Genomic DNA, 16,068 nt, shown 5'->3' with positions numbered 1-16,068 from the left:
TGCATTAGGCCACGTTTCTGGGCTTCATATCTTATTTGCTTAATTTTTAAAACGTAACGAAGCCACTTATGCACGCTTTAATAAAGAATACAAATGGTGTATTTCAAGCGAAGTAGTCTAACTCACACTTAGCCCATATCATAATGGTTACGAAAACAGGAAATTAGCACGTGGTATTAGTGTTTACTACTTAATAAACGCTTTGTTTATTAAACAAAAACAAACGAAACAAAGTTTGTTTTGTACAGACCAAAATTTTTTTCAGCAGCGCAATGATTTAAAATCGATCTTACATTATATTCTTCCAAAGTCTAGGCCTAAGCTACAGCTTTGATGCAATGTATCTGCATCGCACCTTTCTTGCCATACAACCTGGAAAGATAGAAATTCACGGAAAACAATTACGCATCATTTAATCAGATTGACATAAAACAAACATTTTTTAAACATTGCAAACTATCTTCTTCTTGTTGCCTCCGCAGACAAAAGTAGCACGGCAAAGAGCAAAGCGAACACAACCAACTTATTCATTGTTGATAGTTTTGTATTTAACTTAATGACAATATTCGACTTGCCACGAGCTAGGCGTATATAGTTAGAAGCGAGATGTTTGAGGCAAAACTAATTGGTCTGTTCATATCATAAACTTTGATATCTCGCTCAAAAGCAAATCAACAACTGAATGGACATTGGTTGATCAAGAAAAGGGAACTTATTACAGATAGTTGAAATCGTCCACCCCGTTAGCTCAATGGTTATGCGCCCGCCTCAAGACCACGCGGCGCTGGTTCGACTCTCGGAGTGTACGTTTGAGCAACGCATTTCAGGACTGCTCTCCATTCAGTGGAACCTAGTGGATGGAATAATTCCCCGGCAAGATCACTTCAACAATAGAAAAACTTCACTCTGCCAATCTCGGTAACCGGCCCTGAGTCACGAGCCTCTACAAGTATGCAAAACTACCAGGAATAACCTATCAAGGCTTTGTCAGTCGGAGGATAAATATTCAAAACCAACCAACCAAATGCTAACATTGGTCAGTTACTTTGGTTTTACAGTGGTTTGCATCAAATCTTCAGAAAATCCCTAAATTCACCAAACCCACAAAACTACGCAGAATTTACTTAGGATTCAACAATAGCATCGTTGCCAAATGGATTAAATGAAATCAGAGCAACAAAACGATTGACAATCAATTAATTTTCAATAATCCTTTATGAAGTTACCACCTATACTTCTTCTTCACCCATTGCATCGTAGTAAAAATCAAGAGCTATGTGGCGCCCGCGCACTCTCTCTGACGTCACGCTCGTTGGAATCCACTTGATTTGTACAAATAACGCTGACTTTTAGCGCAATCTCGTGTCTCGCTTAGAAATCTAAGGAATTGCATTTTGAGAAATGTAAGCAATGAATTTTTGGAAGAATGCCTAATCGCATTCTGACAAGGGCTTCATGGACTCGTAGATTGGCTGTTATGTTACATTGTATGGTTGTGTAGAGCGCTGGCAATGCTCACAGTAGCACTTTCCCAATCAAGACTAGGATCCTTTTTAAGCAAATATCACCATGATTCCTGACTCACTTTTGTTATTTAGTCTGACTAAGCGGTATTCAGTTTTATTCAGTATTACTCAGATAAATTCTTTACTGCTGAAGTCAAGCTAACCATGTTGGACGACACCGTATTGTTTTGTTCTGGTGGTGGAATCGTTAGTTGTTCTGGTGTTTTCGTTTGGTGTTCTTGTTGGCTTCTGTCGTCCAGCGCTACTCAGTTAAAATAAGTCAATAAACGAATCAATAGTGAAGACCTCATGTCCCGGTCACTACTCGCCATTCAATCACGCACAGGAGTGTCACCGTCCTACTGACGGCTGTGTATGGGCAGGCATGCTAATCAGCAGCGTCCGCTACAAGCTACTTTTGTCGACTTGTGTCTTACATACAAGGACTCTTTGAAGAGTAATTAAAAAGTACAATATTAATTACACAAACTGGGAGGAAGCTGTAGAGGATAGGTTGGATTAGAGATCTGCGCTCATGAAGATGTTGCAACGGTTGAGAAGAGCAAATCTCAAAGGTTAAAAAAAAAATGCAAAAACAGAACGACAATCACACCCACAACAGGCTCTCCCGTAAGATCTTAAGTATCCCAAACGCAACCGAACTTTTAAAGCAAGGATTGGACTCATTAATCATTTAAAAACTCATTGTTAGCGTTTTCATTACAAATTCCATCATCCTTGAAGACGAGGGACAGCCATCACAACATTAGCAATATATCTTGTACGGCAATACCTTATATGGCAATACACTTTGTCGTCACCGAAACAGCTCTGAATTCTTCGCCAAAATTTATAAAGCATTGCTGATATATTAATCTTCTAGATCAGTCCTTTTCAACCTTTCTTTTTTCAACCTTTCTAATATGCACTCATGCAAATTAAGATTGACGTAACAGTTAACGCGCTTTTTGGGCATTCTGGCATTTGTAAGTTTTGGTCATTCGACAATCTCCCGACTATAAATTGAAAATTAAAAATCTCTAAGTTAGCCCCCAAGAAAAACTAAAGCAGCAATTGCAACTACAATAGATGAAAAAACTCTCATCACAGTCTTTAACGCAGCACCAAACCGCCGTTTTGAAAAATGGTATAAACTACACCGTAGTTTCTTGCAAAATTCCAACCGTAGATTTTATATGCAGCGCCGAACCGAAGTTATGAATAAAGGTACACCCAAACACAGGGTGGTGTGAGCACCATCTCGCCCTTCCCCCGGTCCCCGAAATCCACTAGTGGGCTTCTATGTTTAGTGATTGCACTTAAAAATTGGACCAGAATGCGTTTAGGGCGGCACACTCTTTCAATGTGGGGAAAAGCCCCGTGCTGATTAATTGCTAATAACGGGAGCTATGAAAATCACAGAGCCAAAATTTTTTACAAGATAATAACCATAGGTAGTGTGCGTATAGAAATAAAACTTTTAACCAACAAATTTATTGAAATAAAGTGTTTGAGATGAAAATACATCAGAAAGTCGGTTTTTATTCTGAATTCCCGAAAATACTGTAGCTTTCAAATTAAAATTTTTGAATTATAACATGGAGTAATGCTAAACTAAACAAAAAATTACTTTTGCTCATAAATATAAGGTAGTTTTGGGCGTTTTTACATGTCAATGTAATTGCACTAAGATTTATATTGCACTAACATTAACAAATAGCCTACATAACTAGCATTGCACAAAATGTCTAGCCACCTGAGACGCAATGTTTATTGTGAAGGGCGTGAAGGTAGAAAAATGACCAGTTAAGGTTTAGAAAGTTCGCAAAAAATAAAAATTAGAAGTCAACAAATTTCACATTTCTAGCATATTTCCTTCTGAAAAATATTTCACTACTAGAGTGGGGCGTCCTCATAAAATCCGTGTCGCTACAGATAGGGTTAAGATATTATAGAATAAAATAGTTGATAGACCATGCCAACAATGCAAAAGGGAATCTAAAAAAAGTTGGGAAAGTACCAGAGTTTTAACAAAGTAAAATTTATAACATAAATGAACAATGCAATGTAAAATTAATGTCCGAATAAATAAAACGAAAGAGGGTGTGAGGGCTTGCTCTCCAGAAAACTTTGACAATTACAATCTTGTTTTGGTGACTTTTAAGGCATTTTTAGAAGCAATATTTTTTTTTATCGAGATGTAAACTTTGTATGCAACCAAATTCATCAAATTAAAATTGGATTGGGATAGACGTTTTGTTTAAAATTTACGTTAGCACACCATTTCAATTTTTTTTTTTTTTTTTATAACCACAAAAGGATTTTAATAATTTATTTCTCGAAAGTTTGTATAGTGTGTTGTAGCTTTTCAGCAGGCTAGAATTCGAAACTTTTGCCTGAGGTTTCCCTATCTTCCCAGATAACATTTTCACTTCATAACTTATTTCAATTAGCTTAAAATATAACATGTGCTTTAGGCTATTGAAAAAAAGTGTTTTTTTATTAATTAATCCGGTAAACGAGATTTTTCGCGTTATTTTCAACTTTTCTAGACACACTTTGTGAATGACATGATTTTATTTTCTGTAAACACAAATTTTACAGCAGTAAATTTTAAATTTTCGTAAAAATTATTTCGAGCAGTTTTGTCAGCATTTATATCATCAGACTAATAAAATAATGGCGTAACTCACTTTTTGACGAAATTGAGATATTAGTGTTTTGTAGGTCCCTAAAATGTAGCGCATCTGCCACATAATTTTCTAAGACCTACGTTAACGGGAAAGCGGTATTTTCGTAAAAATGTCAAATGGCCTAACTCAAACGCATGACTTAGGCCATTTTACCAATCTTTTTAATCGTTTTCTGGAAGTAAAGCTTTCCTCCAACAGAGCAGATGGTCAGAAGACGACGATCTAAATTGTATAGAAATAGAGCTTCCACTTTATCACAAGTCAAGGCGATTAATTTAGCACAAAATAATTATGTTTTTTCTATTCTATGTATCGTAATCTTAGCCATTTTCAAGTAACCACCCTACTTAAATCTATCTGTTTTCTCTCTGTTCCTTTGAGAAGCTTGATTTTCCTAGCACTCTGGTAGTGCGACTTATCACCTCACACTGTGATACTGTTCAGATCTTCTCAATGCGCCGTTTCTCGGAGTCTTCTCGCACCCATGGCAGGTTTTTGTAGCAAGTCATTGTTGGATACGGTACCTAATTAATTCTCAGCTTAATATCACACTTAGCGACTTCATAAGCTCGTTGCTGAGTTCTTCGCCATCATTCTTGAGTTTCACAGATGGGAGAAGGATAACATAGGAAAACATAGATTTTAAAACGTTTGAATTGACTTTTATGTGTAGGTAGCTTAAATGTGCCAAAGTGGGAAAAGAAGAGGAAAATCACTTTTTGGCGAAATTTCTCAATGACTTGCCTACTGTAGATTCCCATTACTGTAGAAAGGTCACAATGTACAGAAAGAAGAAATTCTTGTACCCTGGAACTATACCATAACCCAACTTCATCGGCAATACAAAGAGCTTGCTTCTTCTTCTCTCGTTTGACTTGTAGTAGCTTAGATTGGCAATGCCTCATCGTGCAGCCATGATGCGGTAGTTGCGTCCAGTTGTCGAATACCAATGATTTCACTTGGGGGCCGTAAGATGGGACATTCGTGGAGTATGTGTTGCATTGTTTGTTCTGCCGCTCCGCAGACACATATCGGCGTATTATGCAACCCCCACCTAAGCCGATTAGCTTCAGTGCAGCCAACGTCACATCTGATCCTGTTCAATGTGACCCATGCCTTTCTTGAGAGGTCTGCTCCAGGAGGGATGGAGAGTGCTGGTATAACTGAAAACTGGGGAGGGATATGTGGCAGCTCGTTCCATTCCTGGGCCCATATCTCCATGCAGCTGAAGTTCTTATCCACAAGCTAAAGAGCTTGCTGAATCATCAGGAATACTACCATTGAGCACAGCCTTTTTTAGGGAAGTATTTCATAATGAGAACTTCTACATTTTCATCGTCGGCTCCAGCTCGTGTCCGAGCATTGGTTGATCTTCAAATTGAGTTTAGATGGTGATGTCGTATGTGGCTTTGGAGGCCCAGTCTGTGATGGAAAAGACGTGGGCAAAAGGCACTGGGAGACGATCATCATATATCGGCCGCCAATATGTGAAACCAGGCTGGAGGCTTCCAACTCTACCAAGCCTGTCCCCGTTACCCGTGATATCATCGCCATTGGGCTTTGCTTGGTCCAGGTCCAAATTGAAACAATTTAGGCCATTTGCTTGTATGTTTATATACGGTGGTCGTAACTACGCGAGGGCCACGCACACACTCTTGGCCAGCTCCATGTCCACTGCGGCCCAATAACATCGAAACGTGCAGCTTTAGGGGAACTGGTTGCGACGGGCTGCCGGGTGCTCTGTTAATACCACGTAAGGGTCAGTGCGACGTGTGTGTTTCATTCAAATACAGTGTTATTACCAAGAAACAATACGATGATTATATCAAGTTGAAGATTAAAGCTTGAGATGAGAAGACAAAGACAAAGAGTCCGCTAGCACAGTAAAATCCGTATGGACAATGGATTTACAGGCTGTACTTCTGTGTCCTAAAACTAAGGCAAGCAGTAGCCTATTTATGTAGCCTACTATAAAACCAAGCTGCAGGTACACAATTTTACACTATTCAATCTTGAATCAAATGACGCTTATTGCTCTATTTGGAATGAAACAGAAAGTGATTTTTGCTGTGAAGTATTCGCTTTCTTGCAGTTTAATCATTTCGGGTGGGTAATTTGTGGAAGCCCCGGTCTGGAGGAGATAGTTATTTGGAGTGACGGGTGTGGATATCAAAATAGAAACTCTAATGTCTCTAGTGCCTAATGTACCCTTGCATGGAAGCATGGCATCACTATTACTCAGAAGGACCTCGTGGCTGGTCTCACTCAAATGGAGTGCGATAGCATGCACAGTACTATCGAGCGAAAATTGGTAAACAACATTTTTACGACGAGAGATTACGAAATTATCATCCAGAATGCCAAGATCAGACCGCATTCCAACAATGTACAGAGGATGCAACACAGTGATTTTATGACAATCGATGGATGATGCTTGTTGAGTATTAGGCCTGGAAAGAAAGCTGGAGATCTCACGGTTCATGATCTTAGAGGCCGAAATCATGAAAGCAGTGAAAAGGCATTGTACAAGGTCCCATTATGTGAGGCTGCACAATGGGAGGATCTGCCACAGCGGTCAAAAACAAACTTAGACGACACTACATGGATTCCTATTTTTTCAAGTAATCTTCCAATCAAATTGAGGAAATACAATGATCTCGAATCTATGAAACATGTTATGCCAACATCGTGCCACTCCTTTTTTGATAATTTGCCTCATTACTGATAATTTATTCAGCTTGTCTTGCCAACTGTGAACTGTTTTTGGGCGAAATATGCAGTCTAGCATGAACTATAACTTCTATCGTTAGATTGGAGTTGCTATTAGGGATTTTCCTGTTAATTCTAGTCGTATTATCACTGTTATTATGTCACCGTTAAAAAACTCATATTGATAAAGTCAAAATATCAAATGGCCTAAGTCATGTCAGTGCATTCAGAAAATGGCCTAAGTCATGCCAGCCCATTATGGGATGCAAAATGAAACAAATCAAAGTATACATGCTCATTGTACTTGTGTCGACATGCTATTTTCGTTTAACTGTACAATAAATATGATAAAAACAACCGTGTAGACAGTTTTTTTCGATTATCTCAAAACAAGAAAAAATGAGTTACGCCATTATTTTATTAGTATGACGATATATTGCAGAGTGCGAAAATGGTTTCCATGTTCTAAATCTTTTTGTCCAATGTCATTCCAATTTCTGAATAAAAAAAAACATAGATTGCCGTTAATGTTTCAACTAAAAATGTGTTTTTGTTTTATTCCAAAACCCAAGTTGTCTACAATTGGACTTGCTGTGTTGCTAAGAAGTAAGTGTTCTGCACAATATTTGGCGGCATCTAGCGTATGGAATAATGTACAGACCACAACAATTCGATCAATCTCAGTGATAAAAATCATAATGTAGATATTAACAACCTGTCAAAATAAGTAAGCAACGATCATGTTTCTAAAAGCGAAACTCAGTCAATTGCATAGCCTAAGTAACAAAATTTGCATTAATAGCTCAAAGCATCCACAAGTATGTGAAGTTGCTTGTGGGATGAAGTTTTTAAAGAAGCTTTTTCGTCTGATGATGAGCATTCCAAGAACTTATTTTGTTAACTTAAGAGAGTAAATCTGAACTTAACTCTTTTCCTTTCACGTATATTATTGAGGTGAAAGACCAGTGTTACATCATTGTGACGTACAGGCTAGTTACTATCCATGCTTTTGTGACGATTGAACAACTTTTTATGACATCACAGCATTTGATCAACTTTCATCAAGTTTATTGCTTGTTAGATCTAAAGTTTCTAAGTATACAGTTGATAAACTTGTTTGAGGCTTTCACTAACTAAACATTGTTCGAACCATGGCCACCTGGAGATGCGGCCTGATTTGTCACATTTTGCAGATTTTGATTACAGCTACTGCTAGTGCTTGACTGACATTTTTTGAGATGTTTTTACTTTTTGCGGTTTCCTAATGACATAAAACTTTTTTGTTGCCTTGGGGAAGCAGTAACAAATGAGAAAAAATAAGTTGAAAAACGCAAAATCAGACTGTTATTGAAAATTAACAGTCTAACTAAAATCTTCGAAATCAAATTTTCTTTGTTTTTCAACATGTGAGAATGTTAAAACTTATTTTGTCATCTGGGAAAAAGAATAAAGAAAGCGTAAAAATCTAATTTTTAAAAAAAATTATTTAAACGTTCGCCCAAAATTAGAAAAACTTGAAAATTTCTGCAAAATGTGACAAATCAATACGTATCTTTAGGTGGCCATGTTCGAACTTTAAAGCAACGTTAGTCTTTATGAATACACATTTAAAAAAATATTTGAAACAGCGGTTTTAAAACTGTTTCATATTCAGTGAATTATTGTCCGTCAACTTGTAGCCTAATGTCCATCGGTCAAGTTGGATCACATCTAAGGATGTTGAAACGTGAATCATATTCGCACTTGGCACATAGCAAAGGAATGTTTCAGGATAATAATGTACTCGCTGCACTGGCACTGGATGCTTTGTAAGCGCTTAGAGCAGTGGTTTTTTAACCAGTGGTGCACGCACTGCAAATGGATTTGTGACCTGCTGTGATGGGATGTGGGAGTGTTGAATAATTGAGGTCAGTTATAAATTGTCGCATGAAGCCATGTTTGTTTACAAGGCTTTCAGGCAACATTGTAAATTATAGGTGGCTTCTATCTTTATCCATTCTAGGTAAGAGTGCGAGAACTGGTTATAACAAGGAAAAGGGTAAAAAACCACTAACCTTAACCCAAACATGCGATGGATGCGCGAAAGTCGATGAGATCAAGTGTTTCAAATTATTTTGCAACGAAAAGTTTCAAAAATTATCATTGTAGTGATGTAGCGACAGATCGTAAAATGTTACTTTTAAATTTTTAGTTTGATTGTTAGCACAAACATTCAAAAATTTACAGATTGCAACAAGTCTGACCGCATCTTAAAATGCTTTTGATTTATTCATTAACAAGTTGAACAGATGAATATGAAAAACTATTGTTTCACTATTTTTAAACTTACCAAAATCATTTGTTGGTTAATAACCTTCGTCAGCGTCAACAGCATAAATTGGATAACGGGCATCCTCTTCCAACCAATTTCCTGGTGCATCACCTGGGCGGTGGCAGTGACGAAAACATCTGGCTCGTCGTGCGATACAACGCCGATTGTGTCTACGGCACCGAATTTGTCGGCATCGATACAAGCAATACGTTCTGAACAACAAAAGTTCAGTAATTAGGCAATGCCATCATTATACAGCATTTTATCAAAACCATTTGGATTAAAATGCTACAAACCTCATTGCGTAGTTTAGTAGTTAGGCAATGTGGGGTTTAAACAAATTAATAATAAACTAATTTTAGTTAAATGTTACAAACCTTCTTACTACTGTTGCCTCCGCAGACAGAAGTAACACGGCAAAGAGCAAAGCGAACACAATCAACTTATTCATTGTTGATAGTTTTGTATTTAACTTAATGACAATATTCGACTTGCCACGAGTTATATAGTGAGAAGCGGGATGTTCGTGGCAAAGCTAATTTTCCTGTTCCTGTCATGATCATTGATTTCTCGTTCATTAGCTAAACAACAATTGCCCGGACAATTGTTGATAGTTCTGGAGGAAGTATTATAGATTGCAGAAAATTATTTTATCTTGAAGCTCGTTTTAACATATTTCGATATTGATGAAGCATAGATCCTAATGGTGTAAATTTAGGTTTATTTTACATTTGTTTCTGCATTGTAGTTCCTTTTCTCGGCCTGTGTTACCTTGATTGTTTTCTCTGTTTGCACCTCTTGGCTTACACATTGTCAGCAAAACCTAATAAATGCTCCTCTCACCTATATACTGTTACGCTCTGTATTCTATTGAAAGAAAATACTAACAGTTGCCGCATATATCTCTGTGCTAACGTTTATCCATAACAAGTGTTGAGAGTTGTAATGAAATTTTATTGACGTCTTTTTTTGTGAATTCATGTCATTTTCACCCTACAATGGCCTACTGAAACAGTGTAGATTGTACTTTCGACGGCCGCTGGGTAGCAGTAGAGCCTGTCATCACGCCAACCTCTAATGCAGGTGTTCTTAACCGGGGGTAAATTTACCCCTTGGGGGTAAATTTCATCTACCGAGGAGGTAAATTTACTGAATCATAAATTAAGACTTTCAGACAAAATTCGATCTGTGGAATAGAAGAGTTCAAAAAGGAATTTACGCAAATTTTCCAACATTTGATGATTGGAAAGTCAGAAGTCGCAACAAGATTTCTGACCTCGAAGTCGAAATATGCCAGCACCTTGCCGCCTTAAAAAAGAGCTTTGACGGTTACTTCGAAGGTGAAAGTTTTAACAGTAAGCTACTGCTCTTTGGATAACTCATCCCTTTGAAGCCAAGTTAGAAAGTATTGCTGAAGATGATCTTTGCAGAGATGAATTGATTGATCTTCAATGTTCAACAACGCTTTGTTCCAAACTCTTATCGTGCAATGGTGACTGTTCCAAGTTTTGGTGTGGATTAGTCGAAGAGTTTCCTACGCTGACTATAAGCGTGCATTTGAAGTTATTATACCTTTTCCAACTACTTATCTATGTGAAGCAGGGTTCTCTTCATTGTTGACTATTAAAACAAAACATCGATCTCGCTTAGTTCCCAAAGACGACATGCGAGTAGCTCTTTCAACGACTGCTCCAAAACATTATTTTTTACACATGACCCTGTCAAGAACAATCGTGTCTTCGGCAAATAAACAGCTTGTTTTTGATATTTGCCAGGGAAATCCAGACAAAAATAGATGTTTTGCATTTCTTCTCATGGTTGACTAGACACGATGACATCACAAGGGGCCACCAAAACGGTGGGGGTAAATTTTATTTTTTCATTCGGCAAGGGGTAAATGAGATAAAAAAGGTTAAGAACCACTGCTCTAATGAAACAACATTCACTTTAATTCTTGATCGTTAACCTGTGTTCTCCAAAACTCATAGACAAACATCCAGCTGTTTGACACCAAACTGGTCTTAAGTAGCAGAATATATTTCAAAATGTTTACTTCTTATTTCTTTTTAACCTTATTTGTAGCGACACGGGGTTTTATGTGGACGCCCCACTCTATTAGTGAAATATTTCACAGAAGGAAATATGCTAGAAATGTGAAATTTCTTGACTTTTAGTTTTTATTCTTTGTAAATTTACCTGTCACCTCAACTGGTCATTTTTCTACCTTCCTGTCCTTCACAATAAGCATTTCGTCTCAGGTGACTAGACATTTTCGTGCAATGGTTGTTATATATATGTCAACGTTAGTGCAATATAAATGACAGTGCAATTACTTTGAAATGTAGAAACGTTCAAAAATGCCTTATATTAAGGTGCTTTTTAATTGCACTTTTGGTTGTTAAGTTTGGGTTTAAGTGCTCCCCGGCCCTTGTCAACAAATGTCTGGTTGACATACCAATGTATGTCTGGTTTGCGTCACGCAAACAACTAAATTTATACACAACATTCGAAGAAAGATCAAAGGGGGTAGGCGACTTCAGTTGAAAATATTGGTGCACTTTAAACGTTTTATATACAGGATGAATGTCACATGAAAAAATTTTTTTTTTTTTTTTTTTAAGTTTAGCTAGGTTTTTGGCAAATCTTGTTGAATCGTTTCCTAAAAAGGGTATAGTGTACTTGTGAAACGTGCACTGACAATGTCTCGATCGACCAATTTAAAATCATCTCTCGAGGCAGATCTGAATTTCAGACTGAGATCATGAAAGCCTTAAGAATCAAACTTAATAATCCGTCTCTCAACCGGCAGTTATTCGCCTGTGGCTCATCGTTCCTCTTGTGTGAGTTCTAATTGTTTGTCAAATGCCTGTAGTTTACACCTCATGTGATCTGTTTCCCACCGCATAATTCACTTGTAATCATTCCTATGTCACTCGTTCAGTTTGTGTGTTTTTCAGTCTGGAGTGTCGATAGCATACAGTTATAGTTATAATGCAACGTCAAATTTACCTTACAATTTTCATTTTATTTATATTGCAGATATGTAATTTCTGATGAGGACACATGTACGTGTCGAAAACGTTTGAGTTTATTTAAATTATGTTATATTTGTGTATGTAATACATCATGTTAAACCCGCTGAAGTTACTTCGTTTTATTTTTCTATGGTTCAACAAAGCAAACTCTCTGCCAAAGCTTTATCATTCAATAAATTTGTTGAATAAAACCTTGTAAAATATTTTGGTTCTGTGATTTTCATACCTCCAGTTATTAGCGATTAATTGGAACGGGGCTAAGATAACCCGTGACGGGCTTTCCGGGTACAAAAACAGCTCGTATTAAGATAAGGTTAAGTTTGCTATCACTTATAAAAGTATTGAGCATTTTGAAGCAAGAATTTGATCGAAAATACTATTGGCAGTACATGAATTTATTAATTTACAAAGTAATTGCATTTTAAATCATGTTTTTTTTTGTTAAGGTTATGTAACCATTTACAGTAGATGCGCAGCAGCAGATTTTTAACATTCATTCATTTTCTTTGAAAGTGTAGTGTTCTTTATTATTTACACAATTCAATTATTTTTACCTCTTGCAATGTGACACCAACAGTCGCCTAAGTAGCAATAACGCAATATTCTAACGTTTCTGTCTTGTCTCACAGACTAATGTGATAATCTTTTGCCCTCTAATAGATCATTATTGTGCAAAGTTCAAACTTTAAGATGGGGTCACTATGGTTTTTTATGACCTCATATTGATGCCATCGTCACAAAGAAATCTGAGGTCTCTTTCTGTCAGACTAGACCCATCGAGAAATTTCAAAATATGTGTTTCGGTCGCCTGAAATAAGCAAAATGCTTTTTACCACTGGTGGCGCTAAGTGCTGTTTCTTAATGCCCCCACACTTCCCAAAATTATGCCAAATATTCAAAAGTTAATTTTTACTTGAGAGTTATCAGTAATTAGGCATTAGTTGAAAGTGCTTTCAGTTGAAATAAAGGGTTCAACTGTCAGGATCATAACTTAACAGATCAAAAATGGAAATGTTTAGACTTCTTGAGGCAGGAAATCGCATCATTTGAGAGCAAAATGGTTTGCATTTTCGAATTACTCATAGTCAGATTCATGGAAAACAATGCGAGAAAATAAAAAATTTGAAAATTTCTGATTTTTAAACTGATCTACTGTGCATGCACAATTACCAGATGAAGAAATTAAATAACATTGTCCGTTCATACACCATTTATACTTTCAGTATCAGAGCAAAAATAAACCTAGGTAGTGATCCAGGCGGGTGTGATGTTGGGCCACGTTTCTGAACTTCATATCTTATTTGCTTGATTTGTGAAATGTAACGAAGCCACTTATGCACGCTTTAATAAAGAATACAAATGGCAAATTTCAAGTGAAGTAGCCTAACTCACACTTAGCCCACATCATAATGGTTACGAAAACAGGAAATTAGCACGTAGTATTAGTGTTTACTACTTAATAATCCCTTTGTTTATTAAACAATAACAAACGAAACAAAGTTTGTTTTGTACAGACCAAAATTTTTTCGCCAACACAAGGATTTAAAATCCATCTTGCATTACAATTATATTCTTCCAAAGTCCAGGCCTGAGCTACAGCTTTGTGCAATGCATCGCACCTTTCCTTTGTTGGTATGATTGTAACAGTGACCAATGACAAATAAAATAATAATGTGAAAAATCACATGGGGAGAATTACAAAAAATGGAAACGCAATAAGATGGTTCTGCAACATCCAGTAGCGTTGATATGGGGGTCCAATGGGTATTTTTTACTCAGGTCCAAGTTGATTTTAGAGGCCAGTAACTTTTCCAAGTGACCTGGGAACTTAAACTACCACAGCATATTGTTTCGATATAATGAGTTTTTATAGACTTGTCTTGATTTAAGGTCCGAAGATCTCATTGTTACCGGTATCAACGGCCCTGGCAACAACAGGCCACCAGAGATCCAGTACACCAGCTCTGGCACTTTATATGCCAACCTGGCTTGCCAAAGGCAGAGGATGTCCTACCACTCAATTAACCGTCTCCGTTGGTTTGGACGTGAGAGGAGAGCAACGCATGGATTAATCATTGCCGAGATGTACTAGTTCTTAGCACGAAGGCCCAATGATAGAATCAAGGTTCAAATTTTAGTTCATGTATAAAGTTAATTTTTCGCTAATGTGTGTAAAGAGGTAGTTAAGTTGGTTACAAATTTGTTCAGGATTTCCGTATGAGTTGGTTTTGTACGATAAGTTCATTGAAAAGAGCTTTTTTTTTCAAGAATTTGGATTACAGATTTTTTTTGTCTTTGATGAATCGTGTTTTGTTCTTTGAAGTTCTGCTTTATAATATTTGTTTGAAGTGCTGCTTTATAATATTCGTTTGAATTCCTGTTTTATAATATTTGTTTGAAGTGCTGCTTTATAATATTCGTTTGAAGTGCTGCTTTATAATATTTGTTTGAACTGCTGCTTTATAATATTCGTTTGAAGTGCTGCTTTATAATATTTGTTTGAAGTGCTGCTTTATAATATTTGTTTGAAGTGCTGCTTTATAATATTTGTTTGAAGTGCTGCTTTATAATATTCGTTTGAATTGCTGTTTTATAATATTTGTTTGAAGTGCTGCTTTATAATATTTGTTTGAAGTGCTGCTTTATAATATTTGTTTGAAGTGCTGCTTTATAATATTTGTTTGAAGTGCTGCTTTATAATATTTGTTTGAAGTGCTGCTTTATAATATTTGTTTGAAGTGCTGCTTTATAATATTTGTTTGAAGTGCTGCTTTATAATATTTGTTTGAAGTGCTGCTTTACAATATTTGTTTGAAGTGCTGCTTTATAATATTTGTTTGAAGTGCTGCTTTATAATATTTGTTTGAAGTGCTGCTTTATAATATTTGTTTGAAGTGCTGCTTTATAATATTTGTTTGAAGTGCTGTTTTATAATATTTGTTTGAAGTGCTGCTTTATAATATTTGTTTGAAGTGCTGCTTTATAATATTTGTTTGAAGTGCTGCTTTATAATATTTGTTTGAAGTGCTGCTTTATAATATTTGTTTGAAGTGCTGTTTTATAATATTTGTTTGAAGTGCTGCTTTATAATATTTGTTTGAAGTGCTGCTTTATAATATTTGTTTAAAGTGCTGCTTTATAATATTTCATTGAAGTGCTGCTTTATAATATTTGTTTGAAGTGCTGCTTTATAATATTTCATTGAAGTGCTGCTTTATAAAATATAATAATATTAGGACCCGGAATGGTTTCATGGAAGCTTGGAACTAAGAAAACACGAGTATTCTTTAGTGTTAATTTGTTTAGATTTAGGCCTATGTTGTTTCGAAGCTCCAGGCTCCAAATTATCATCTCAAAGGATCTGATGGTGAGAGGCACAGTTTGGGTCCTTTAAACTACGTCGACGTATTATCCACAGCAATTCCAACCTTGTTCATTTAACTGCCATCATCCTGATATGATAACGCTGCCCATGTATACATCTCAATCAACCATCCAAGTAGGTGTTCTTTCAGCTTTCTAGTGTGGTCAGGGAACGCCGTGAAGGTGGGGTAGTAAAAAGATTGACCCTCGGCCCCAGCAGCTAAAATGGCAAATAAAAAATTATAAATGATCGATAGCTTGCTTGCAGCCGGCATTGATGTCTACAGATGACAGCATACTTTGCGACTTCATGGCTTTAGCACCACCTTTCATAGCTTTCATCTCAATTCAATAAAGTTGAAATGCTGTTTGCTACCAATTAGTCGCTCCAACTTCATCTTTCACAGAAAGGATTGGTGGTTTCAAGTATTACTTGTTTTCAATTCAAAATC

At 36.5% G+C, this 16,068-nt stretch overlaps 1 long non-coding RNA gene across 1 annotated transcript; it reads right to left on the bottom strand.

Moving 5' to 3' along the window:
• Window positions 1-4,070: 4,070 nt before the first annotated feature.
• Window positions 4,071-9,690, bottom strand: LOC145785817 (uncharacterized). Its single transcript, XR_014291213.1, has 4 exons — window positions 9,596-9,690; window positions 9,237-9,430; window positions 7,343-7,404; window positions 4,071-4,166 (listed from the first exon to the last, which is right to left on the bottom strand). It is a non-coding gene; the product is annotated as an uncharacterized LOC145785817 (long non-coding RNA).
• Window positions 9,691-16,068: the final 6,378 nt, after the last annotated feature.

This window comes from Aplidium turbinatum, chromosome 16 (assembly GCF_918807975.1).
Source record: "Aplidium turbinatum chromosome 16, kaAplTurb1.1, whole genome shotgun sequence".
Lineage (NCBI taxonomy): Eukaryota > Metazoa > Chordata > Ascidiacea > Aplousobranchia > Polyclinidae > Aplidium > Aplidium turbinatum.
This window is presented reverse-complemented; position numbering and strand designations above follow the sequence as displayed.